Here is a 27,165-nt window from a genome sequence, read left to right as displayed (position 1 = left end):
CTAGCCGGTAAACGGGGTCTGCCTAGTAGATTCCAGTCAAAGGAAACAACCAGGTTGCTTGGAGGTGGGACCGAATAAACGGCCGGGTATGACTCTGACGAACTTCCTTCTTGGGTAAAGGAATGGGTAGACTACCCCCATGTTCATCGGAGTCTGTGTTTACGAAGAGAATTTGAATGGTGTCGTTCTTGTTCTCTTCGGTGACTGTATCATCTAAAGATTAATCCTCTGAAGGCATGACCGGGTCAACTGACGCCTCGACCTTTTAACTTTCGTTGGGTATGGATTCAGATGGTTTATCTTCAATGATAGATGCTTCGGCTGACCACAAGGGCGTGTCAGCCATATTTTCAACTAGTGACGGACTCGGCAAGAGTTTCTTATATCCAGGAGGGAGCCGTAATGGTGAAACCGGACGGTCGTCCAAAACTCTTTTAGCCTCATCTAAGAAGGGACAATGGTGGACGGTATGATCGCTTTCACACAGTTTACAAGGAAATTTACGTTTTCCTTTTTTTCCAGAGACTTCACTTTCACTAGTTGATGGTGTACTTTCAACATGATCGTCAGAGGTTGATGACACCGGGTTGTGCAAATGAGGAGACCAGTCCCTTAAGATCTGAGGGATGCAAGGACAATCTCGATGATAGTGGTATCCTTTGCAAATGACACATGGCAATTTAGGCCTGGTCGGTGCAGTGTGTGGATTTTCGCTAGACGATGCTTGGTTTCCCCTTTTTGCCTTTGGCTCCTTCTTCTTCTCCTTCTTCTCCTTAGGTACTTGATTTTTGGCTTTACCAACTTCATCAAGTGAAGAGGAAGGAGGAGAGGAAGAATTGGATGAAGTAGAGGGTTGGGGGGTAACTCTGGTATCATTTAGTTGCTAACTCGATTGTTCAGGAATCGTGGTGTTCTGAACGACGGAGGTTGAGAAGAGCCATATAGGCAAACCAATTGTCAGTCCTGGAAGTGACAATGTGGCCATATGGGGTGCACCAACATCTCCCCAAGAGGAGAAGGGACTAGGATTTCCTCCAAGGGGAACTCCTTGGTTGGTGGACTCCATTTTCCTCAACCTAAGACCAACGTAGGAAAGGTGATAATTATTCTGTTTAAAATAAATTTTAGACGCTTTGACACAACTTGTTTTTTCAATTTTTAAGAGTCAAGAAAAAACAAAATATGACTCTAGTCACCTTCAATTTTAATGAGCCTGAAGTGACAAGTGCTCAGATGGACCTTTTCCATTAAGGAATCTGAAAAGGAACGGAAGGGACTACTCTGGAAATCTAGACAGAGGGATTACCAAACCAATCGCAAAACTGCATAATACTTTTTATGGTACAGCAGTCAATCTTCCTGAATGTTGTGTTCAGTGCATTGTGATCGATAGGGCGGCATACACGGCTTCCTATGGATAAAGGATTAAGCCTATTGTGGTCTCCCAAAATATACTCGATGGTACGTGGGAGCACAAGTCCGTACTGGCACTTATCGTCTCAAAGTGGAGGAATCGCCCAACCAATAGTGAAAACAATAGTTACCAGGCTTTACGACGCTGGAATACGTCTCTAGCCTAGACTTCTAGATGTTGTGCATTAGGTTCCAAAGCGTTTTTAGATTCATTAAATTTATTTTATAGTTGATCTTGCTTAAGAAATTTTCCTTTCAGGTTCACCACGTGATGTAGATGTACAATTCATAAAATGCAATCTAAGATGATAAACAGTCGTTTAATCTTCTTTTTGCAAATGAAAATCCTGGCTCCTAAGGAAAGAGAGATGGCGTTCTTTCAACAAAGAGCAAAGAGCACACACTATATGCACTGTCCTAAATCAAACCAACAAACAGTCTAAATGCAAATGCACGTGCATGTATTTTTTTCAGCCTTCTTAATGTGTAAATGATAAAAAGAAATCTAATGCGCAAATCTGAATTATTTTTCAAAGTGACAATTACTAACAAGCTTCTTTTCAAAACAAAATGAGGACAATGACAACACTTTGCGATTTGGAATTGAAAACTTGCTTTCGACACTAGAAAAACTACTAATTCATATCAAATACAATAGTAATAGGGTAATCGAATATCAAGAGCAATCAGATTCTCTTCTATGACTGAAAACGACACTTGCGACACTTTCAAATCAAGAAACGACGGTACAATTATGCTACTTCTTTGTAAAGGAGAACTAAAAATGTCTCAAAAAATACATAAAAACATTTACAATTCTTTGCACAATGGAGGCGGAATAACAGCAAGGAAAGGGGTTTCAAACAGAGGTGTACTGACTATAGGCAGCAAAACTCCTGAATAGAGCTGAAAAGAGTGAACACAGAAACCAAAATTCAGGAACAAGGCCTTGTCTGATTAGCGCACCTGTAACACAGTGAAATTGAAATGCAACGCACCTACTACACTTGGGAAGTGCACTGCATTTGAAGTTCACAGAACAGACAGTGTGCTGGACCAGGGACGAGACTTTGATTGGATTTCGGGTCACAGTTTGCAGTTCAGTTCAGGGATTTAGGCCAAGCAATTGGTAATCAGTAAAACAATCACAGGGGTAGGTCTAAGGAGGTTACTAGAGCCACCACGAGGGCAATTAGAAAGCTTGTAAATCAATTGTTTAATTCATAAACAAAACCCAGAGATTGAGTGAAGCAGCGTTGATCTACTTTGCACTTGCATAGCAAATGCAATTCGAAGGCTAGCTAGCTTGACTTGAGGCTCCGTCTGTAAGTTTATAAAGTAAACAAATGTAGATGAACAAACAATCTACTCGCTCCCCAGCAGAGTCGCCATTTTGTTACCGGGAATAGCATCTATGCAAAACTGCTAATCCCACTAAGGATGGTAGCTACCTTAGAAACAAACAAACTAAAACTACTTTCATTTTCCTTTATGAAAGATAGATGAGAGAAGAATAAAGGAGACCAACCTATGTCTTGCGCTTGGTTCCTTGCTCGATTCCTCTCTCTTCTGATAGTCCTTTGCTACTTGCTTTCATACCTAGCTTCCCACAGTACTTGTAGAATCAAAGCAGCATAACACTATACAAGAACATAGATCTATTATCATAAGCAATACAGGATCATATGTATATTAACCACACAAATGCATAAAACATCAATCACACAAGTGTATGGAGGAATACTTGAATAGTTTTATCGATAATCAAGAAAGAGCCAAGAGAATTACAACTAATTGTTCTGACCCAGCATCATCCTCTCAGCAGGTAAGCCCCTCTTCACCTCATGAAAAGCTTAGACCACCCAACACTATGATATTGTCTCAAGAAACCAACAGCACTTCCTTACAAGATGAAAAATTCTAGCCTCTAGATCTCTGGGATGAGGGATCCATATATAGATGTCTGCAAGGGAGGTGAGTTAGCTTGAGATTTGATTAGTGTCTTCCCTCTAATAATTCTTGATTCCACTTGGAGATTAATGATCTCTTACTCATCCCTGGTCGAATTCAGAGAGGCAAGTGTCACAGGAGAAGTTTCTGGAAGATTCCATGCTTCTCCACCTTGCGGATTGACCCTGCCATTTGTCCCTTCTTGCCCATCGCACCCCATAGAAGGGATTTTTGAAATGCAACGCACCTACTGTGTGTATTTAGGTGGGATGCAACGCACTTTGCCTATGGAGCAGGTGAAATGGTCCAGTTTTGACCAGTTCTGAGTAGTTTTTCATGGAGAACTTCTAGGAGATGTTGTAATCAGCTGACCTTGTTCTTTTAGTGGTTGGAACAACACCTTTAGTGACTTAGGAGCCCTTGTTTTATGGACATTTATGCTTGGGGTTGCAGTGCCCAAAAATGTCTATAACATATATCTATCATTCTTCAGCTATTTGGAGGTCACATGCATTAATACTTGTATCTACTCTTTTGTTGGCTCATTATATGGGGTTGTCACTTTTCCATTGATGGCAAAGGGGGAGTTAGAGAAAAGGATTTTTATTGGAGGTTGTCTGAGGTTAGCATCAATGCCAAGGGGTAGATTATTGGAATTATGGCTTGTGTAGTTGCATCTTGTGTATGTTGGCATTGATGTCAACCTTGTAGAATATCTTGTAGGTGAGTTGGAAACTAGGTCTTCATGCTTATACTCATGGGCATGACTTGTTACAGTTATTGGTTGGAATCATGATCATGATGATGTTGCAGAGGAGCTACAGAGGTCTATCAGAGTTGTTGCATCTTGAGCAAATGTTTGTTGGAGAAGTGGAGGACTTGTTGGAATGCTTTCACACCTTGTTTATTGGCCATTTAGGTAAATTAGGTAGTGACACTTGGGGGAATTACTTGATCCACTTGTAGAGGTGTTATTGGACTTGAAATAGGTGTGGAGGTTTATAGAGGAGCTGGAAAAGGTGACCAAATAGCTGGCAGAGATTAAAGACTGAAGTTCATTGATTTTCCCTTATCCTCTGCCTCAATTGCTCCCTTGAAAGTTGATGAGAGTGAGTCAAAATCTTCAGTCATTGAGAGATATGATTGTGCGAGAAACTCAAGGTTCCAATCAAGTTTAGCCTTTGTTGTGCATGAAACTGAAGTTTTTCATGATTTTTTCTCTGCATTCCTCGCACAGGTCAGATGAAAATTGGAATGGAAATTCCTAGGGGCTTCTATATGAATTGATAAAGGTCAAAAATGGTTGTTCAAGTCCTCCAAAAGGTGTGAATGAATTTAGTACACAAGTAGTGATGTTAGTGGCTTGATTTTTTCAATTTTGTGCACTCTTGATCCTAGCCCCAAGATGAATTTCACCCAACACATCTTATATACATAATTTTTGGAGATGAGTGTTGGTTGGTTGTGTGTGTGTATGAGTCAGAAGTCTGCAAAGAAGTAGTACAATGCTTAAGATCAAGTTGTGAGGATAGACGCTTCAGTGTGTGAGGGAAAAGGCAGTGTTGCAGTAGAGTTCTGAAGTAGTTCTTGAATATTTAGTTTAGATTTTTTGTTTGGAGTATTGGAGCAGAGATTATGATGTTGGATGGCCATATTTTTTATATGGATGTGAGCCACTAATTTGCTGGTGTTGAGAACATGTTTGCAGTGTTATTTTGTTTAGTTTTTTTTATGGTGTCTTGATGATGATAGCATGATTGCAAAGTTGAATTCTTGTTGAGTAGATCATATTGGATCCAATCTAAAAATTTATGAAACGAGCTTCTTATAGTGTAAAGGAGTAGTGAATTCATGAGATAGGAGAAGTGATATCGAAGCTTCAATGAAAGGAACAATTTCTCCATCCAATCATAGTTGGATAGCCCAATTGGATTCGGGTGAGGATCGATTGATCATGGTTGCCTTTAGTAGATGGTAGTCCATAGATCTATGTGAGAATAGAGTCTTTTGAGATTATCGGTAGTATCGAGTCTCTTGGTCGATGAATTTTTGCCTATTGTATATGAGGTCGAGTCTCCAAGTTGATAGAAGTCAAATAACTATGTAAAATACAAATTTCTTGACTAATAGAGATTCAGATTAGAGTAATAGCAATAGGGGTGGTTTTCTCTCGAAAGGGTTTCCACCAGCAATCATTTTGTTCTTATGTGTGCATGCTTGTGTTAATATTTCTCATGGTTATTATGCTTTGAGTTTATTGTTTCTTTCATATTTAGTTAAGTTAATGTTGTAAATTTTCATGGCTATTTGATATTGTGGAAAAAAGTTTTAAAATTGATATAAAGGCCATCACCACTGATTCACCCCCCCCCCCCAAGTAGTGATCTAGTTTCCAACATTTTTCCCATCAGATTAACAATGATTAGATGAGCTATGAACTAATTGAGTACCAAGACAAGAAAATAATTCTTTCCAATTTTTTTTTAGTGAAAATGGGATGTCTCTCAATTACAATAATATTTTGGTTTCCATGTATCTTTTGAACTATTTCTGCAAATGCAGCCGCAATTCTACTGCCTCTGAAAGGATGAGATAGTGCACAAAAGTGTGCATACTTGGTAAGTTTATTAACTACCACCATGGTGACACTCTTTCCTTCGGACATGGGTAGAATTTTGATAAAATCCATTGAAATGTTCTCCCAATGCTAACTTGTAATGGCTAAGGGTTGTAAAAGACCCGAGGTCATAATTTTCTCGACTTTATTTTGTTGGCAATTCGAAAATTCAACCACAAAATTCTAAATATCATATTTAAGGCCATCCAAAAAAAAAATCCTTCTTGACCCTATGGAGGTCGTGGGTTCAGATCCCGCTGTTCCGAAAGAGAATTGGAAATAGTCACATGCGTTATCGTACAAAGAATATATGTAAATTTTCGCTTATTTCGCTTACGATGGGAAGAATCGGAACAGCTAGATTCCAAACAATAAATGGTTATACCATCACTTTATAATTTTTTTGATTGGATGGTTTGATTATATACATATCTAGAACGAAACTATGTTTCTGATCCATGATCTCCCATATGATTATTATTTAGACTTTCCAATTTTAGGGGAGACATCCAAATATATTTATAGCTCCCAATAATATTACATACAGGCTAATATTACCATATATAAGCTGTTAATGAATGAATTGATCCTATTTTGAGCTACTAAGATGTAGAAGGGGGTTTCATCAATAGGATCAAATTGCACTAGATTAGTCAGCTCTTTTTATGTATCTCTGTCACAATGGTTTGGGCATTACGCATTATAAATGGTAGAGATACGAAGAAAGATGATTACTTTTAGTTCTCCTAAAGGATTGAGCACTTCTTTTTATCCAACCATAAAGGAGGGAAAAAATGGGACCCAATAGGGGGATGAATCATTGGGAGGAGCAGAAACAGAAGAAGAATGGTACATGTTTAAAATTCCTAAGTTCCCTCCTATAAGAGAGGTGGGAAATTCCAAAAGAACCTTTTTTCTTAGATGGGAATTCTTAAGTGATCTTGGTACTATACATAATCATTTTTCCAAATAAATGTATCAGATGTACTAAGATATTTCTACAACTTTTGAATGAGTGTCCACACCTCTTCATCATTCTTCCATTCATCCCTTGCTTTAGTTACCCAATCAGGTTGGACAATAGAAATGACACAGAGTAATGCTTCCACATCCTCATCCGTTATTTAGAGTTCATATGCGACAACATTTTGCTCCCCCTTTTTTAGATGACTTCAAAGTCATAATCCAACATCTTTATGACCCATTTGTATTTATCTTTTGAAGATAATCTTCATTCCAAGAAGTATTTAAGACTGTCATGATATGTTTTTATCTTGAAGTGTCTTCCCATTAGGTAAGGGCACCATTTCTTTAGGGTGTTTGGTATTTCCAACGTTTCCTTATAATAAATAGTTTTTGTAAATCATTTCCCTTGGCTGGATGACTTTCAAAAGAAATGGGTCTTCCTTCTTGCATTAAAACAACATCAATGCCATTTCCCGAGGCATCACATTCCACAATAAAGGATTCTGTAAAGTCTAGTGTAGCTAAGACCAGAGCTTGGAATATTTCCTATTTCAGATGTTCAAAGGCCTTAGTTTCTTCTCGAGTCCAAATAAATGCACCTCTCTTCACTAATGTTGTTAGAGGTGCTACTATTTTCCCATAATTCTTAACAAACTTGTGATAATACCCTGCCAACCCGAGAAATCCTCAAAGATACCTTAATTTTGTGGTTATTTTCCATTCCTTGATGGATTTAATTTTGTTATAGTCTACCTTAGCACCCTCATCACATATAATATGACCCAAGTATTCCACCTCTTATACCGCAAAGAAAAATTTGGAGGGTTTTGCATAAAATTGTTTCTCCTACAATAGTTTAACCACCCTTTCAACCTGTTGTCCATAATATTTCCAAGACTTGTTGTAGATTAATATATCATCAAATATTACTAACACAAATTTTCTAAGGGTGGGTTTTAAAGTGGAATTCATCAAACCTTGAAATGTGGGAGGTGCATTAGTAAAGCCAAAAGGCATGATAAAAAAATTAATAATGACCTTCATGAGCTCTGAATGTTATTTTTAGAATGCCTTCCATATTCATTCTAATTTTGTGATATACTGAACGAAGATTAACTTGGAATGAAAATTTCTCCATGTAATTCATCCAACAATTAATCAATGATAAGAATGGGAAATTTATCTTTAATCGTGAGCTTGTTGAGTTCTCTATAGTCATAAAACATACACCATGAGTCATCCTTCTTGTGTACCAATACTACTAGAGAACATAATTATTTTGGATAAGTTGAATTTTACCTACCTCTGGCATTTTTGTAACCATATATTTAAATTCACTATTTTAGGAATAGGGATATCTGAAAGTTATGATGTTTGCGGGAAAACTTCCTTGAATCAAGTGAATAGCATGACTATGATCGTGAATAGGTGGGATACCTTTGAGGGTCTCAAATACCTTGGAATGATTGTCAATGACTCTATGAGGATCTAGAGAAATGGATGACTTAGATGTTTGAACATCTAGTGAGTATTATTCTACAGTTAACCCTCAATGTTCATTCTTCAAAAGTTTTTTCATGCCATTGGAGTTGATTATCTTCCCACATTTCCCTACGAAACCCCTTAATTAAATTTCCCTTTCTTCCTAGAAAAAAATTAAGTTCTTGAAAATTAAAAGATATTGTCCACAAGTATTGTAACCATTGGACTCCCAATACAACATCAACGCCACCCATTAGAATTGAAAGCATTGGACTATTAAATACATATTCGCCCAAGGTTAGATTGATATTATGGAACCGCCTTGAGTAATTTATAGTTTCTCCATCTATAACCATCACTTGAAACTCTTATACTAGATATAGAAATAAATTCAAATCCTTGGCTATCTTACAATGAATAAAATGATGTGTACTACCCAAATGAATCAAAACTATTATATTTTTCTTCTTGATATATCCTTCTATCTTGAGGGTTTGAGGAGTGGTAATTCCCTCCAATGCATTACAATATATGGTGATATTTATTTCTTCCTTTTCAACCCCTGGTTTGGTTCTTAGTGTATATCTTCTTATTTTGGATGTTTCTTGTTCCTTTTCTTCCTCTTCTTTATAATCTATGTAAAACAATTCCTTCTCGACACACTTATCACCTTTAGTGCATTTTATATCACAACTATAAGAAAACCATTCTACCCTTTTTTCCTCCAGTTGTTGTGTTTTCAACCATGTACTTTGTGGGAGGCTACGAGTGGCAAGACTTACATCTTTATAGTTGTGAGTGGTAGACTTCATTGTTGCCATCATTTTTCTTTCAACATTTCTCACTAACTTGAATGCATTCTCTAATGACTTAGGTTCTGAGAGGCGAACCTCATTTTGGATGTTAGCCTTTAAATTCCCTATGACTACATTAGAAAAAAACTCCTATAGAATATCAGTTAACTTGATATTCTCAATGTTCTTTGTAATTGAACCCTTTTGTCTGAGATTTACCATTTGGATAAAGAAGCTATTTTTCTTTGTATTCTCATAATGTGTTATCAATTCCTCCATAAAAAATTTCTAAGTGACAAGTCATTTACACCAACAAAGCCATTGATACAACAAAAATTGATTGCGTTGTAAATATAAATATACAACACATAAATTTTATGTGTGTTGCACATTGTGTAGATCAAAGAACTACTCCATCTGTAGTATCCATGTTATCGGATCATTGCCATCAAACTTCCTCATATCGATATTTAGAATATGGTTAGTTTACAACCCAAATTATGAGTCTCTAAAATCATGATTCACATTCTTTTTGTTCTCATCATGAGTTTCTTGGAATACCTTGTCACCACTAGAAAGTATTTCTTGTAGCGACTTTGTCAAACCTTCCTTCCAACCTTCCATGTCTAATTCTATGTATGTTTTTAAACCTTCCATGTCCTCTTTTATGTTTTCTTTTAATCCCTTCATTGTTTCTTCCAATTCATATTTGGTTTCACTTTTTGAGAGTGAAATTTGTTGCACTTGGTCTCGTTATTTTGATACATCATGTTGTATTTCTTCCTCTTCTTCCTGCGTCACAGTAGAGATTTCTAAAGGTATAATGGGTGTAGTATTTTTTTGTTTGGGAGGAACTTTGGAACCAGTTAATGATATTTATGCTTCATTATTCCCTTTGAATCATTTCAAACTGATTTTTCAAACATAATTTATGCAAATTTAAAAATACACATATTTTAAGAGCTTGATTTCAAGTTTGTTGATCTAAATGACCTTGAAACCGTAGTATTTTCATGATTTTGGCCTCCCAATACCTAAAATTTCATCTCGAGGTAGCTCTATGTGTCTTCTTTACAACCCCACAAATTAGACCAAGATTATATTCATCAAGATAAAATTATGCCAAATCTCCTAGGATGACCTGATTATAGACTGGTCCAATAGAGTGAACTTGTACGGGATGCCACATATCAGTATTTTAACCTTTAGCCTTAGAACGCATACCCCAAAAACTAAAATCCACGCAAATTTAGTCACCTTTTACATAATTCAAATTCAATACTCAAAGATAAAGTTATGGAAAATTTCCCCGAAACACCTGTTTAAGGCTGAGTTTTGAAGCATGCAAAATCCCTAAATTTCTTTGGCCATATCTCTGAAACTATAACGAACCAAGGTATAAAAGTTTAACTATATGTTCATCAAGATTTTGCATCCATGTGGTAATAATTTCATGGTTTGAAGCATCACAATTTTTTTATAGATAAAGTTCTATGATGAACCATTTGAAGTAGAAAAACCCTAGGATCAAGAGCTTTGATATCGAATGTTATGTATCTAGATCAAAATAATGTAGAAACTTAAGAAATTATAGATCAAAAACGTGAAAATAAGTCAATGCAAGGGGACAACCTCCTTTTACAACACCTAAATGAAAAATTCTTGTATGATTGAAATGAGAGGACCTCCTTGGTATATATAGGAGTCAAAAGTGTCAAAATATAATTAGAGTCTATATAAAAATAATAATGTAAGGGGACAACAATAACAATAGTGGGCTTCTATGGGTCACAACAATAACAATATAGGGGCTACACTAGTATTATAGGGACCTACCATAATGAGTTACTACAATTTGTTTTTCCTACATGTACTTATCATTAATATTCCCCCCTTTAGTCCTTGTTATTTAATAATAGAAATGATTTATAGTGTAATTTTATTTTTCTTGTAAAAGACTTCAAAAAAATCATCTACACATTAAAATTAATTTTATCAACTGAGTTCATGTAAGGATATCCCAAAATAGTATCCACATCATCCATATCTATAGCATACAAGTTTGAGTGCAAAACAAAACATGTTTATCCCTAACAATCTTCAAAAATTCAAAAAACTAATCATTTTCACCCTCAACTTGTATGTCTTGAATATTTTTCAAAGGTAATTGTAATCTTTTAAATAACTTAATATTGATGAAATTATGTTTACATCGATGGTTGAAAAAAATATTGGCCCTCTCTTATTAAATACAACCATGAAATTGTAAGAAGAAGTTGTCACATGAAAATAAATTCTTAGTTCCCTTTTGATGTTTCTTCTCAACATGAGATCACATAGATAAAATTCTTGTTCATATGCTTTATTTATAAGCTCCTCCATTTTAACATCGTCAAGTAGGTGCCCTTGTCTTACAAGATCATCCTCTAGATAACAAATCAAATATCTAAATTGTGGTAAATTTTAATTTCATCCAATTGATTAACTCTTCAATACTAGGATCATTATATTTTTCTCTAAAATACATTTTTTTCAAAAATAGAAAATAGAGCTTTGAATAAATAACTTACTTTTCAATGGAACTCCCTTATGTAGTGAGGGTTTGAGGCTATAAATATAAAATGATATAGCTTTCGTTATACTTCTCTAATTGGCTATTGGACTCACTCTATTAAATGTCATGACTTATTCAATTCTATTGGAAATATCTTAAGTAAAATATGTGCACTCTATCAAAAGATATCCAATCTAAATGTGCAAATATCATCGAAAAATAGTAAGAACTTACCTAGTACAAATTGTCAATACTTTCACTTCGTAGACTCAATTTTGGATGATATTTTTATTAAAATATGTATTTTTTCTATATCAATTTGGCTTTAAAATTAGATTCTTCATGTGCTACACAAAAATTTTTAAAAAATAACTTGAATGTTTGATGTTTTTTTTTTTCTTTATTTCCTTCTTTTTTTTTTCAAAAACCAGCAAAACTAAAAAAAAAAATCTCCAACTTTGTGCCCACAAATTCTTCCATTTTGTTACCATGAAAGTCTTCTAATATCACTTGTATTTAAACTTCAAATATATAAAAAAGAATGCACCATAAACCCAAAGATAAACATTAATATACTAGATATAGTAAAGGAATTCACGATAAACAATACAAGAACAATGGCAAAACACTTTAAGGTATGGTAATACTATCAAATACTCCTTATAAAAATAGTCACTGCATAAGCCATATTTTTTATAAGACAATCCAAATTAATAAACCTCCAACACAATGATAATCATATATATTTATACATGTCAACCTAGATATTAGTTCGATGTAGTTAATGGTTTATTATTTGTTTTTAATAATCAATTCCAATGCCTAAAACAAGCAGTTATTATTTTTTATATGTAGTCATAGAAAAGTGGATGTTTTTTACTATTTAGGGGCAAGTGTCTGTTTTCTTTAGATAATTAAATAGCTCATTTATTTTTACATCTACACATAAGCATCTTCAATTTCTTTTTTGAGAAATATAAAATTACCAATTTCCTTTCAATAATAAAAATATTATCTATCTTTTTCATTTAAATCTTTTATTGGAACTTAAAATTGGTTATCACTCCATAACATAAGAAAACTAATAATAATAATAATAAAATAAAAATCTCAACTATATTCCTAATTTAACTTTTCATAATGATTTATTAAGCTCCATCATGTAAGTGAAATCATATATATTAAGTGGGTTTGATGATTAAGAGCATGTGTTTTCTCCTAAGAGGTCAAGAGGTTCAAATCCATAAAAGGTTAGAGTATGTATGTCTTGGTAGACTTAAGTAGTCAAATCAATGTGTGGAGGTGGGTACCTTGTCCCACAAACAAAAATCCTTAGACGCCAATTTAATGCCCAACTTGATAGTAACCTCAAAATTAGATGATTATTATTATCATTATTGAAGAAAAAAATTAATAACAAATTTTCTATCAAAATATTATAAATTATTACTTCTTTAACTTTAAATTTTCATTTTCTTCATAAGTATTAATTATTAAATTAATCAATGTCAAATGCCAATAAATAAATTATTAATAAGTTAATGAATGTCAAATGCCAGTAAATAAATTATTATTGAAATTGTAATACATAGAAACACTGTTTTTAAATTAATCAATCTCAAATGCAAATAAATAAATTATTATTAAAAGTGCAATACAAAGAAATACTGTTTTTTAACGGTTGTGTTAATCGAAGGGAAAAATGTAAAGAATTAAAATACCACTCGTGCATTGCTTTGTACAAATTTAACCTCTTTCGGTTGTTAATTTTTATAATTCTATCTCCACATAGATAAAGTCTACCGCACAAAAAAAAACATTAATATATATCGAAATTCCACATGAGGAGTCGATGGATTCGAGGAAACCCATATAATTAATTATGTCGAGGTATAGGAATAAAATTCTTCGTGGTATATACTTGGTATATAACCCTACACAGAAAAAATAAAACATTAATATATATCGAAATTCCACATGAGGAGTCGATGAATTCGAGGAAACCTATATAATTAATTATGTGGAGGTATAGGAATAAAATTCTTCGTGGAATATACTTGGTATATAACTCTGCACAGACGATTATAATTACAGGAGACAGACGCGGATATCCCTGGAATCCAATGCCCACAGAAAACATTTAAATCCCCCGAGATACATAAAACGTGTGGACAACCGCAAGCCCTTTTAATTCGTCTCTGGACACCATTTTTTAATGCCTCACCTCCTATTTAAAAACAGATTGAAGCTTTTATGGCTATGTTTTCAACTAACCCTGACATGCCAAATATGGGATTCCTTATTTTCCTCTACATGCTTTCTGTGGCAGTTTACTCAGAGCCCGGGGATTATGTTCGGCCCCCGCCTCCCCCAATCTCATTAACTCCCTCCACAACAGCCATAGACATGGATCCCTAACAGGCGCAAAAACTTTTATTGTCCTTCTGTATTTGAAGATTCCACTTACCATATATAGTTTGATAACGATTTGTATGAATTGAAATGTCACATCCTCACAATATTAATACAGGTTGGGTATTGAAGTAAGTGGGAGCTGGATCCCGTTACTCAGTCAACCAAGTACCTTAGCCTTACAATCTTAATTTAACTTTTTTCCCTTGTTTTTTTTCCTCAAGTAACTTAGTCTTACAACCTTAATTTAACTTCTCTCCTTTGTTTTTTTCTGCATTTAAACCTTGACCTTAGCTCTTCCCCTCTCCATCATATTATTTCCTCCCTGAATTTTCTCACTACATCCCTTTCTTCTTTTTCTTCCATTCTATCCGACTTATAATCATATCATCTAATAATTAACCCTAATCCCTTCTAATAACTATTATATTAATAATAATAAGAATTAATACAAATAATAACCATTATTATTATTAAATTTAATAACCATTATTATTATGAACTTAGTATGCTTATAATAATTATTATTAATTTAGAAGATTAATAACAATAATTATTAACATTATTATTATTATTAATTATCTTTATTATTAATATTAATTAAACAATTAATAATAATAATAATAATTAATTTTAATCATAATGATAATTTTAATAATTAATTTTATTACCAATTATTAATTATAAAAGTAAATGATTAACCTATTAATAGCTTTCACATTTATATTAACTATTAAAATTCATCTCTGATAATAATGATTAATAAAATTATAAAAAATTCACTTAGTTTAAGAGGTCGGTTCATTCACATTTCATTTTTGTCCTTCCCATATTTATCCCCTTCTTTTCTTTCTCTTCTCTATAAGAATTTGCCATGATGATGTGTCTTGTTATAGACTCGAAATGTCGACACTAAAATGGCTATTATGGAATTTCCGAGCACTAAAAGTACTTAATGCATATGAGAAATGACAGAGGTTTAAACCTAGAGAGCAGCAGAATAAAGGCAGTGCCAGGGTACCACTGAAGTGTTGGATTTGTGGTAAAGACTATTGCAAGAAGGATTGTCCATTGTACTAGGGTGGCAAGCAACAAAAGTCTAGTGCTTAGGAGGCGCAGATAGTTGGGGATGTGGGTTAGAGCATTCCTCGTATCTATGCATCACTTGACAACAGGAAGGCATACCATCATGAATCTATTATTGAGATGGAAGGTAAGATTCATGATCAAGTTGTTTCCATTTTGATTTATCATGGATCTAATTATAGCTATGTTAGTCTTGACATAGTGGATCTCTGTCATTTGAATAAATGAGTGCATGCAGAATCTTGGATGGTGCAGCTGCATACAACGACCAAGAGAATAATTCATCACTGGGTGAGAGCTTGTGCATTTTATCTTAATGGCATGCTAACAATAAAACACATAAATATGTTTCCTTTGGATTAATATAGCATGCTTTTGGGAAACTACTAGTTGTTTATTCACATGACCAAGGTAGATTTCTATGACAAGGCCATTGAGTGCCTAGATGATGAAGGATAAATGAGATTCTTACAGGGAAAACAAAAGCCTACATCAGTGAGAATGGTTACAACTATGCAAGCTAAGTGCAACCACAAGAAAGGGTGTGTATTGTTTTTAGAGCATATTTCCAATGACAGAGGGAAGGAAGATGAGGATGATGAAGTCTTGAGGAAGTATCTTATCTTGAAAGAGTTTCAATATGTGTTTCCTACAAAGATTCTAGAGGTTCCTCCTCATTAAGAGGTGAATTTCTCTATTGATTTGGTAATATAGCATGCTTTTGGGAAACTACTAATTGTTTATTCACATGACCAAGGTAGATTTCTACCACAAGGCCATTGAGTGCCTAGATGATAAAGGATAGAAGTGATTCTTACAGAGAAAGAAGAAGCTTACATCAGTGAGAATGGTTGCAACTATGCGAGCTAAGTGCAGCCACAAGAAACGGTGTGTATTGTTCTTAGTTCATGTTTCCAATGACAGAGGGAAGGAAGATGAGGATGATGAAGTCCTAACGAAGTACCTTGTCTTGAAAGAGTTTCAATATGTGTTTCCTACAAAGATTCTAGAGGTTCCTCCTCATAAAGAGGTGTATTTCTCTATTGATTTGGTAATATAGCATGCTTTTGGGAAACTACTAGTTGTTTATTCACCTGACCAAGGTAGATTTCTATGACAAGGCAATTGAGTGCCTAGATGATGAAGGATAAAAGAGATTCTTACAGGGAAAGAAGAAGCTTACATCAGTGAGAATGGTTACAGCTATGCAAGCTAAGTGCAACCACAAGAAAGGGTGTGTATTGTTTTTAGTTCATGATTCCAATGACAAAGGGAAGGAAGGTGAGGTGATGAAGTCTTGAGGAAGTATCTTGTCTTGAAAGAGTTTCAATATGTGTTTCCTACAAATATTCTATAGGTTCCTCCTCATAAAGAGGTGTATTTCTCTATTGATTTGGTACTAGGAGAGAGACCAACATCTAAGGAACTATATAGAGGAGCACTCCTGAGTTGGTGGAATTAGCATTGGAGCTTAAAGAGATTCTTGATAAGGGATACATAAGGCGAAGTGTGTCTCCTTGCAGTGCACCAGTGTTTTTTGTAAAGAAAATGGATGGTACTCTCAAAGTGTGAATTGATTACAGGAAGATGAACAAGGTGACTATAAAGAACATGTATCCATTGTCGCAGATTGATGCTTTGTTTGTTTATCTTAAGGGATCAATAATATTTACAAAGATTGATCTAAGATCCGGATATCATTATGTGCACATCAAAGAAGAATACATCTAGAAGACTACATTACGTACACTGTATGAGCATTATGAGTTTATGGTGGTTCCTTTTGGTCTTACTAATGCTCCAACTACCCTCATGTGTTTGATAAACAATGTGTTGTTCCCTTACTTGGATAATTTTGTGATAGTTCATGTTGATGATATATTGGTACATTCAAAGAATGAGGAAGAGCATGCAGATCAACTCGAAATAGTATTGAGATGGTTGAGAGAGTATAAGTTGTATGCCAAGCTCAACAAGTGTAGTTTCTTTTAATCTTAGATTCATTACTTGGGACAAGCTGTTTCCAAGGAAGGGATAACAGTGGATCTGGAAAATATTAAATATATCATGGAGTGTCCATCTCCGAGGAACATAGATGAGGTCAAATCATTCGTGGGACTAGCAGGTTATTACAGGTGGTTCATCAGGAACATTTCTAAGATTAGTTATCCTATCACATCTTTTCAGAGGAAAGGAAAGAAGCTTTAATGGACTAATGAGTGTGCAACTAGCTTGGATCAACTAAAGCATTTTCTTACCAATGTTCCAATTTTGAAGATTGAATATCCTAATAAGAAGTTTTTGGTTTGTACAAACACATGTAAGGATGGACTCAGTGGAGTCCTGATGCAGGAAGGGAAGGTGGTTTTCTATGAATCAAGGAAGTTTAATGAGTATATTTATGTATCTCATGATCTTGAGTTGACAATTATCATTCATGCATTGAAGTTGTGGAGAAATTACCTTCTTGGTAGGAGGTTCGTCATAATGAGTGATCATAGTGGACTAAGGTATTTGTTTGAACAGCCCAATCTGAATGCAAGGAAAGCTAGATGGTTTCCTACTTTTAGTGAGTTTGATTTTGAGATCAGGTACATCAAGAACAAGGAGAACTCAGTTGTGGATGATCTCAATAGGAGAGTATAGGAGAATCATATTCTAGATGTGAGTGCTTATGGGATATATTTATAGGAGTGGATCTTACTTGCATGGTAGAATGATGAAAAGTACTAGAAGCTAAAGTAGAGAATACATCAACATGGTTAGGGTGATGAGGGTGAGGATTATCACCTCACAATGGATAGCTTGGTCAAATTCAAGCGCATGATCTATTTGCTAGATAATAATGAGTTGAAAAAGATTATCTTGAAAGAGTTTTATGTCAAGCCATATTCAAGCCACCCAAGATGCCGTAAGACTTTGGAAACTATTAAGAAGTTCTATTATTGGTCAAATTTGAAGAAAAAGGTGGTTGAGTTTGTTGCTAAGCGCTTGGACTGTCAAAAAGTGAAAACTGAATGTAGTCATCCAGCTGGTCTATTTCAACCTATTCTGATTCTAGAATGGAAATGGGAGGTCATTTCCATGGACTTCATTACACAGTTTCCTAGGACATCGAGGCAACATGACTCTATCATGGTTGTGGTTGATAGGATGAGCAAGGTATCTCATTTCATTGCAATAAAATCTACTAATTCAACTAATGAAGTGTCCCATATATTCATAAGGGAGATAGTGAGATGGCATGGAGTTCCCAAGAATTTTATATCAAAAAACATGTCAATTTCACATCCAAGTTTTGAAAGGAGTTGTTTACAGGTTTGGGGACAAAGCTAGCTTTCAATACAACTTATCATATAGAGATAGATGGGTAGACAGAGAGGGTTAACAAGAGCCTTGAGGATATGTTCAAGATGTATGTCATGAGTCATCTTAGGAAGTGGGAGGAATATCTTCCATTAGTGGAGTTTTCTTACAACAATGGGTATCATCAATCCTTGAAGATGAGTCCATTTGAGGCTCTCTACGAGCGAAGTTGTAATACTCCTGTCAGCTAGATTTCTCCAATGAATAGGGTGTTGACAGGACCGAATATGTTGGAAGAGATGGAGTAGAAGATACAGTTTATTAAAAGGAATTTAAATGAAACACAGGACCGACATAAGAGTTATGTGGATCGAAATAGAGCATTCAAGGATTTTCATGTTGGGGAGCATGTGTACTCTCACATTAAGCCCAAGAAGAGCTCCCTGAGGATTGGGTCATATGCCAAGTTGGCACCTCGGTATTATGGGACTTTTGAGATCCTTGAGAGCATTGTATTGGTGAAATACATACTTCCTCTATCTCCATCAATGAAAAACCATGATGTTTTCCATGTTTCATTACTTAAAAGACATGTAGAGGATGTTGATAATGTGATTGATTATTCTGTATTGTAGATAAAACCAAAGGGAGAGTTCCAGCTAGAGCCACAATGCATATTATAAGGAAAATAAATCATGTTCCAAAACTAAGCAATAGAGAAAGTTAAAGTATAGTGTAAGCACTTTGAGCCCTATGAAGCTGCATGGAAGATGGTTGATCAGATGCAGGCATTATATCCTTCTTTATTTTTTGGTTGAAGAAATTGTGTTTGGTATATATATGTGTGTGTGTGTGTGTGTGTTGTATTGTAAATATAACATCAAGTTGTGTTATAAAGCTTCAATAAGAAGTAGGAAGGTTAGGTTTTCAGTATGTTGGTCATTGTAAATAATGCATCGAGTTGTGTTATAAAGCTCCATAGGAATAATGTTTGTGAGTTTCAATGGTTGTTGGTCATAAGATTCATAATAACAGTGAGGATGGTGTTCCCTCAATGGGGAGGGGTTTGTAATAGGCCCGGGTTGATTTTCCATGTAAATTGAAGGACATTACAAAGGAAAAAATAAGACCAAGGTCATGGGACACATACTCCAGGATGAATGGAGGGACAAACATTTAAGTGGGTATCACTTGTGGTTGATTATTGGAAATGGAAATTGGCATTGTCATTGGAAAAAGGAAATGAGAAATAAAAATACAGTTAATTCAAGAAATGAAGGAAAATAGGAGAAAAGGGAGATGAAGAGATAAGAATATGAATGCAAAGGAAAATAACTGAAGGAAAATAAAATCAAAAGGAGAGGGATACCATTCTATGACTTTCTTCTAAGTCAATCTTAGTTACTCTTGATCACTTTTGATCACATTCTAGCATAAGAATTCTCTCTTGAGTAAACTTGGACATTGAAGCTTTCACTTGGAGGAAAAGAGTAAAGGAGCACATGGACATAAGCAAGCAAGCATACAAGTAAAGGAAAAGCAAAGGAAAAGCAAGTAAGTGTTAGGAGAAGGTTGGAAGAGCAACTATAACAGGAGGATTTTGTAGATAACAAGTTGTATGTGTGATTTCCTTGCTGAAATTTGAATGCATGGTGCATGAATTTGGTTTACATGATTATATTACTATCAATGGCATCAGATTATTGAAAGTGTGTTCATATTTTCCATGCCATTTCCTCGATAGCCATGGTGTGTTGGGATTCGTTCTCAATTGAGCTTTGGATTTCCAGAATATTTTGGATCTGGGTGAGGTGGTCTCAAGAAAATACCAAGGGTCATGGATAGAGATGGTTTTATCCAAGAATCCTTGACAGGTTGGTGGATATAGGAAAATTCATTTGGGTATGGTGAAGGAATTATAAGGCATCCAATATTCTTTTAGCTTTTTGATCTCTAGATTGGTTTATGTGAGATCACGATGGCTTTAGGGTGGAGGTGGTTTAACCTCTAATGTCCCTGTTTAGTTGTATTTGGTTTATTCGATGAGATCCCACATTTATGCTTTGAATATGGCATGGGGGTGGTTGGCTAAAAGAAATATTTGGTTCATCCCAATCTATGGTCAGGTGGTATGTGGAAGTCTCTGTCTTGGTTGGCATTTCCATATATTATTATGTGGTGATTCTTATTGAGATTAATGAGCACAAGTTCTAATTTTATGTATAATTTTATGTTTAGTTTGTCATGGTTCTATTTTGGTTAAATGTTGGTTACATGCATGGTATATTTCTCATTATATGATGTGTTCTTGTTATGGACCCATTCCATGGTTTGATGGGCTCTTAGTTATCTTATATGAATGCATGAGATAATGTTTGTTGTTGCTACTAGTAATAGAGGGAAATAAGCCTTCTTGATGATTCTCTTATGAACTTATTGCAACAGTGAACATATATGTATTTATGAGCTATAGGCACATTGCCTACAAAGCATTTATCTCAACTATTATTATGTATTGGACAAGTCTGAGGAGGAATTGATTCAAGAATAGTGAATGAATACATACATACATACATACATACATACATACATACATATATATATATATATATATATATATATATATATATAAGGTAATTTTGGAAAGTTATGAAAAAAAAATTCAGTTGGTGTGTAGCTAGCCCCAAAAAATCCTAAACAGGTCTTCTCGGAGTAATCTCCTATCTGATAACTTTTTTTGTATCCATATGGAGAAAGTCTTATGAGTGCAGCTGGAGTCTTTTAGCCGTATGAACAACTTGGCATTCATGCGACTCAAAAGTGAAGTGAGTCAGAAAGTATTTCTAGTCTAGGAAACATTGATCAGTAGATGTTTCTTGACACTTAGGTGATATGGTGCTCTTGGAGGTTGCGTTAAATTTTTAAAGATATTAGGCCCCACTTCTATAACTAGAATTTGGATGTCAAATCATGCATAGAAACCCTCAGCTCATGTTTACTTTGGAGAGATTGTAAAAGCGGATATATGGGGTGGGGTGATATATTTGACTAGTAAAGAGGAATCCAAATTCCAACCCTACTAATGATCATGGTGTGTCGTCTCTTAACTTTGGAAACACTCTTTCATTAAGAAGTTTATTTATTTATTGAGGAGGTTACCCAATAAATAAATCCATGCAAAAATAAAATAGAAGTTTATCAATTCACTATTCAAATCAAATTCACAAACTTTTAAAACTATTTTCCCCAATTCTGGTGAATTTGATAACTATGCTTAAAATTCGATGCAAATACAACCATCTCAGTGAGGTTGTGGATCTGTATTATAAAATATATAAATATAGCTCTGGTTTGAATTTAATGCATGCAGTGAATACCGTATTCTATTTGAAATGGTTATGCATTGAATAATTTAATCTATTTGAAATGGTTTTTTTAATGTACATTTTAATTTGCATGCATCCACTCCCATCTCGAATGAATTGTTTATCCACCCAAAGTTTTTTTTTTATCATTCAAATAGCCGCTTTTTTGTTATTCATATGAGTAAAAAAAAGTACATTCTGTCTATTGTCGTCTGATATTTGCTCTTTGAACTAAGGGAAACATGGTATTATGCATGTATCTACACAAGTTCAGCTTTGTCAGTGAGCTTCATATTATAAAAAAAAAATTGATCAATACTTCACATACCTATCACTGTGTAATGCATTTACTATAAAAATTGTCCTACATAAGTAAGAATATTACATCAGATTTTCAAAAAGGAATTGAAAGGATGTATAAACAAAGAAAAATATTGAAGTCTGCAATTATGATATTCTTCAGATCTTTTAAAACGGTTTGTCTTTGATCCAGAAAAAACTAAAATATGAAGTTTCCTTTTCTCTTGCTCGAAGATTCTGAGTTAATATAAGTGTTCCATGGATAAGTGGTAGGTACATTGGATTATACTACCCAGAATTTCTTTAATTAAAATATGCCCAAGGTCTAATGATAGTACACTTTTTGATAATCTATCAGTATATTTGTTAATTTCTTTTTAAATCTGTTGGAACTTCATCTCATAGAAGTAACCCCTTATTTCTCCAATTTTGTGTTTCTAGGCTGTGAGGTTTAAAACAACTAATTGTGTTAAGTCGCCAAGTATCATAATGTTCTTAATGTTTTTATGTTTTTCCATTACCAAGAGATTCCATGTTACTATAAGTTCTTCCTTGGTTTTTGTCTTAGATTCAATACCAATTGTAGAGTGGATAGATTTGTTCTTTGGAAGTTTGATAAGTCCCCCTTCTCCACTAAGGTTCTCTTGTGTAGCCCCATCAAAGAATCCAATAAGAGCATAAGGAGGTATCACAGAAAAATTATGCCTTTTAGGGGTTTTTTTAAATTACACAAGGATATGTTCTTTGAACTGATCAACGATCTTTAAAGATTGAGTGAGGCTACAAGTTTTTTCATTTCTGAAGATTATTTTCTTTCTAAGAAGCCACATGCCCCATGCCAGAAAGATGGGAAGAATATTGAGATGATTGGATTTCTTGGTCCGGAAGTGAAATGATTCCTCAAAAGAGGACCACCTTACAATTGTGCGAATGCCTAGGGCCTATAAAACCGTGAACCAAATTTCTTGTGTAGTATAGCATTTTGTGAATATATGATCCAAAATTTCTTCTTGTTGTCTACAAAGGCTACAACTATTTGGTCCCCCAAATCGTCTTTTTTGGAGAAGCTCCTAGGTAAAAATTTTATTATGGAGGGCCAATTAGGTGAAGCATTTTAATTAGGTTGTGACGTGCTATTTCCAAATATAATTGTTCCACCATATGTGATTCGGTTCCACCTCTAAATGTACAATTGCTTCATATGAAAGCTGATCTTTTACCTCCTCAGAGGATGTATCCTAGCTCCAAGTCAAATGGTCCTTAGAACTGCTTAGTATAACTCCATTTAGATGTATCTTTGATATAAAATTCTTCCATTCCTCTATTAGGTTACCATCCATTCTAAACTTGAATGAGGTCAGCGAGTAGTTTTTCCACCCAAAGTTTAACTCAAGACATAGTTGGGGAGCTCCCAAAGCCGTGCATTTTGATTTTAGATCAATACCATGTGGGTCTCAATATTCATTCTTAAATTTTTCTTTTCTTTTTTAAACAATAGGAAAATCTATCATAACTCAGTTGTGAAACCAACATTGAGGATAACCATTTCTAACTGTTATCTTGGAATGCAAACTCACTCATTATCATTATTCAAGGAAAACCATACCACCTGAATGAAGTGTTCGTGGTCCGTAAGTGGGGTACGTTTTCACCCAGCAAGATGGCTATGTGTCTCGGGTCGTTAACCTGTTTTTTTAAGTTAGAAGGAGAAAAACTCTTAACCAAACATAAATTGTTTTAAGACATTATATATTATTACATATTAGTAAGGCATTCTTACATATTAAACATAAAACATTATTTTATATAAACTTTTAAAATAATAAAAATATATAATATAAAGTATGAATTAATTAGGTTATGGTTAAAAAAATTAGGTTATTTACGATATAGCCGTAAATGATATTTCAAACTATATATATTTATATATATATACACTATGGACCAATATAATAGCAAGTATATTAATTTTATATAAAATATAAAAATATATTTAATCACATCAAAAATAAATTAAAAATAAATTATTCTTTGTGTAGCATATATAATAAGCATTAAAACACTTTATAATACATATATATCTATGTCTTATAAGCATCAAAACATTTATTTTATAATGCATATATATATATATATATATATATATATATATATATATATATATATATATATATCTTATAAGCATCAAAATATTTATTTATTTATTTTTAATTTGCTAAATTATAATTTTATTTTAAAATTATTATTATTATTAATTATAAAAATAATTAATTCAGTCCCACTAAATCATTATAAAGACTTTAAACTTTAAAATAATCTTTATTATAATACTTAACACTAATATTATCATTTATTAATATCAAATACTCAAGAAACCATAAATCATTTCTTATACACTAATTTATATGACATTTTTTCTAATTAATCTATTTAATTATTTTTATTTTTATTTTTTTATTTCTAACTATTATTAAAATTATTTTAAAAAATTTCATAAAAATTAAATCCCTATTGTCCATAAAAAAAATATTATCCATCCAATAATTTTTAATAATTAAATTAAAATTTTATAACGCCAGGTAATAAAGTATTTTAATATTTGTATGGTAAAAAGACATATTGAAATCAATGTTTCTTTTTGCCTTGTTCTCGCTAATCACTTAAAATGCTGAAGACAAGAATGCAAGCTGATAACTTAAAACGCTGAATACAAGAATGCAATGTGAGCTTTTCAAACAACTAAAATTAAAGTTAAAACTTGTAACATAACTCTCACTTTGTCTCCTTGATGTTAATGTTCTGAAGTTCTGATCACCATTCACAGATCGCAGCCATAATGCCCCAGGGACAATTCATAAGCAAGATAGTGTTCTGCGTTAGTGACAGTGGGTGACCGTTGGTTCATCCACGATCAGTTATGATCAGTTATTTGTCATAGCGTGAGGCTTGGGGCTTTCCGTTATTTGGGTATTTGTTTTGGCTCTTTGGCTTGCTGGTTTCAGAAATTAAGACAGTGAAGCTTTCACTCCGCACTTTTCTCAGAGACAGTCTGTCAAAAACTCTGGGTACAGAGTGTCAATTCAATTTGAATGCGTCCATTGCAGATTCTGGAAATATTGTTGGCTTCACTTTCGTTTGTCAAATTTCGAAATATTCTGTAACATAGGTATGTAGGCGTGCGAAAAGCTTTCTCACCTACCTCTCAGGAATCCGGTGTTTGTCAAATTTTGCAAAGGTATGCAGGCCGCGGCATTCGGTATTTGTCAAATTTTGCAAAGGGATGTAGCCCTTGCAAAAAGCTTTCTCACCCACCTCTTCAGCCATTCAATGTTTGTCAAATTTTGCAATATTCCTGAACATAGGTATGTAGGCCGTGCAAAAAGCTTTCTCTCCTACCTCTCTCAGCATTCTGTGCTTTTCTTGCTTTGCTTAACGCCGCTATTACGATAGACGGTATAGGTTCACGTTTGTTCCATGTACACCCGATATCACTTTACAATTAACAAAGATTACAAAAATTTGACGCAGCACACAGTTATATGGTAGATTTGCCAGATGTGTGTATATTATAAATGTGACATAGCAACGTAATAAGAAAGTAATATAACTAGGTAACTAGCATCCATCCATTAGTCACGAGGATATGGTCTATAGTCTGGAGATCTTATTTCTTTAATTCATAGGTGAGGAGGTTTGGTTTCTGTCGGTCATATGGTTTAATTTTAGCCATGATAAGTATTAAGTTATATGGTTTAATTTTAAGGATGATTAAGTATTAAGTCAGATTTGATTAAATCAAGAGGCTTATCTTATAGTCCAGTGTAATGTGTCCTCAAAATTGAATTGAAATATTGCTCATGTTTACCAAATAAAATTGAAAATTCTAAAAAAAAACTATACAAATTTTTTAAATAATGTGGACTCATAAAAAATTTAAAAATTTAAGCATAAAGAAATTAGATCTCTCTAAACTTTGGTTAAATTGGTATTTAAAATTTTATACATGAAAAAATTAGATATCCCTAAATTCCTATTAAATCCTTATTTAAAATAAATCTAGTGATAATTAATCTATTCTGTAATAAACAAGTAAACTTAAATAAAAAAATATAATTACTATTTTGGACTATTAGAGGGATATTCAACACCTAAATCATGATTGAGAATTATTGTGGCTGCGAGATCAGTCATCTAATTTGAGATTTATGATATAGACAAACTATGTTGAAAGTCGGCTGGCAAACCTACAGGAGGAAAGCAGCACGAAAATCTATAGATGAGGTAGGAATCCAACGTTTTCAGTTAGGTGGCCGATGAATAGAAGGGCGGATATATAGTGTGACTGGTGACAACTTTATCAAATAATATATCTATGGATATGACAGTGTATATCCAGAGAGGAATAATTAAAGGTTTTAATGAATTGAAAGTGTTATAAATATAGATATATAAAATATTTACTAAAAGTATTAAATGAATAAATAATATTTTATTAATTATTTAATAAAAAGTTCTTATTAGTAGTCCAAAATATTAAATAATTTCACACGATTCTCATGTATGAGAACTTTCGCTCAATTTTTAAGTATTTGATCAAAGATTCGATAAGACTAACTTCCTCGGAGAGAGTGAAATCAGGTACGACCTCGGTTTACGGTCGTTTTCCAATATCATCGGAGCCTCCATCCACGCATTCACTGGATTTAACTACACCTGTAAACCAAGTTTGATACCTCCTTTTATTGAAAGAGAAAAATAGACCGCAAAGTCCTTTTTCCTTCATTTTTTTTTTCTTTAATGTTTATGATGAGTACTAGTTCGACTCGGCGTCATGCCTGATCCAACGCGGGTCATGAAGCTTTCACGACAGTTTTCGAACTGCTGTCTACCTCTCTTTCAACTACCACCTTATTATATACG

At 33.9% G+C, this 27,165-nt stretch overlaps 1 pseudogene; it reads right to left on the bottom strand.

Moving 5' to 3' along the window:
- The window catches only part of LOC149220293 (threonine--tRNA ligase, mitochondrial 1 pseudogene), a 176,698-nt pseudogene extending 151,129 nt beyond the window's left edge, over positions 1 to 25,569 (bottom strand).
- Between the last annotated feature and the right edge of the window lie 1,596 nt (positions 25,570 to 27,165).

This window comes from Pinus tabuliformis, chromosome Q (genome assembly GCF_031772625.1).
Source record: "Pinus tabuliformis cultivar Carrire ecotype Pingquan chromosome Q, CPIR1, whole genome shotgun sequence".
Taxonomy (NCBI): Eukaryota; Viridiplantae; Streptophyta; class Pinopsida; order Pinales; family Pinaceae; genus Pinus; species Pinus tabuliformis.
This window is presented reverse-complemented; position numbering and strand designations above follow the sequence as displayed.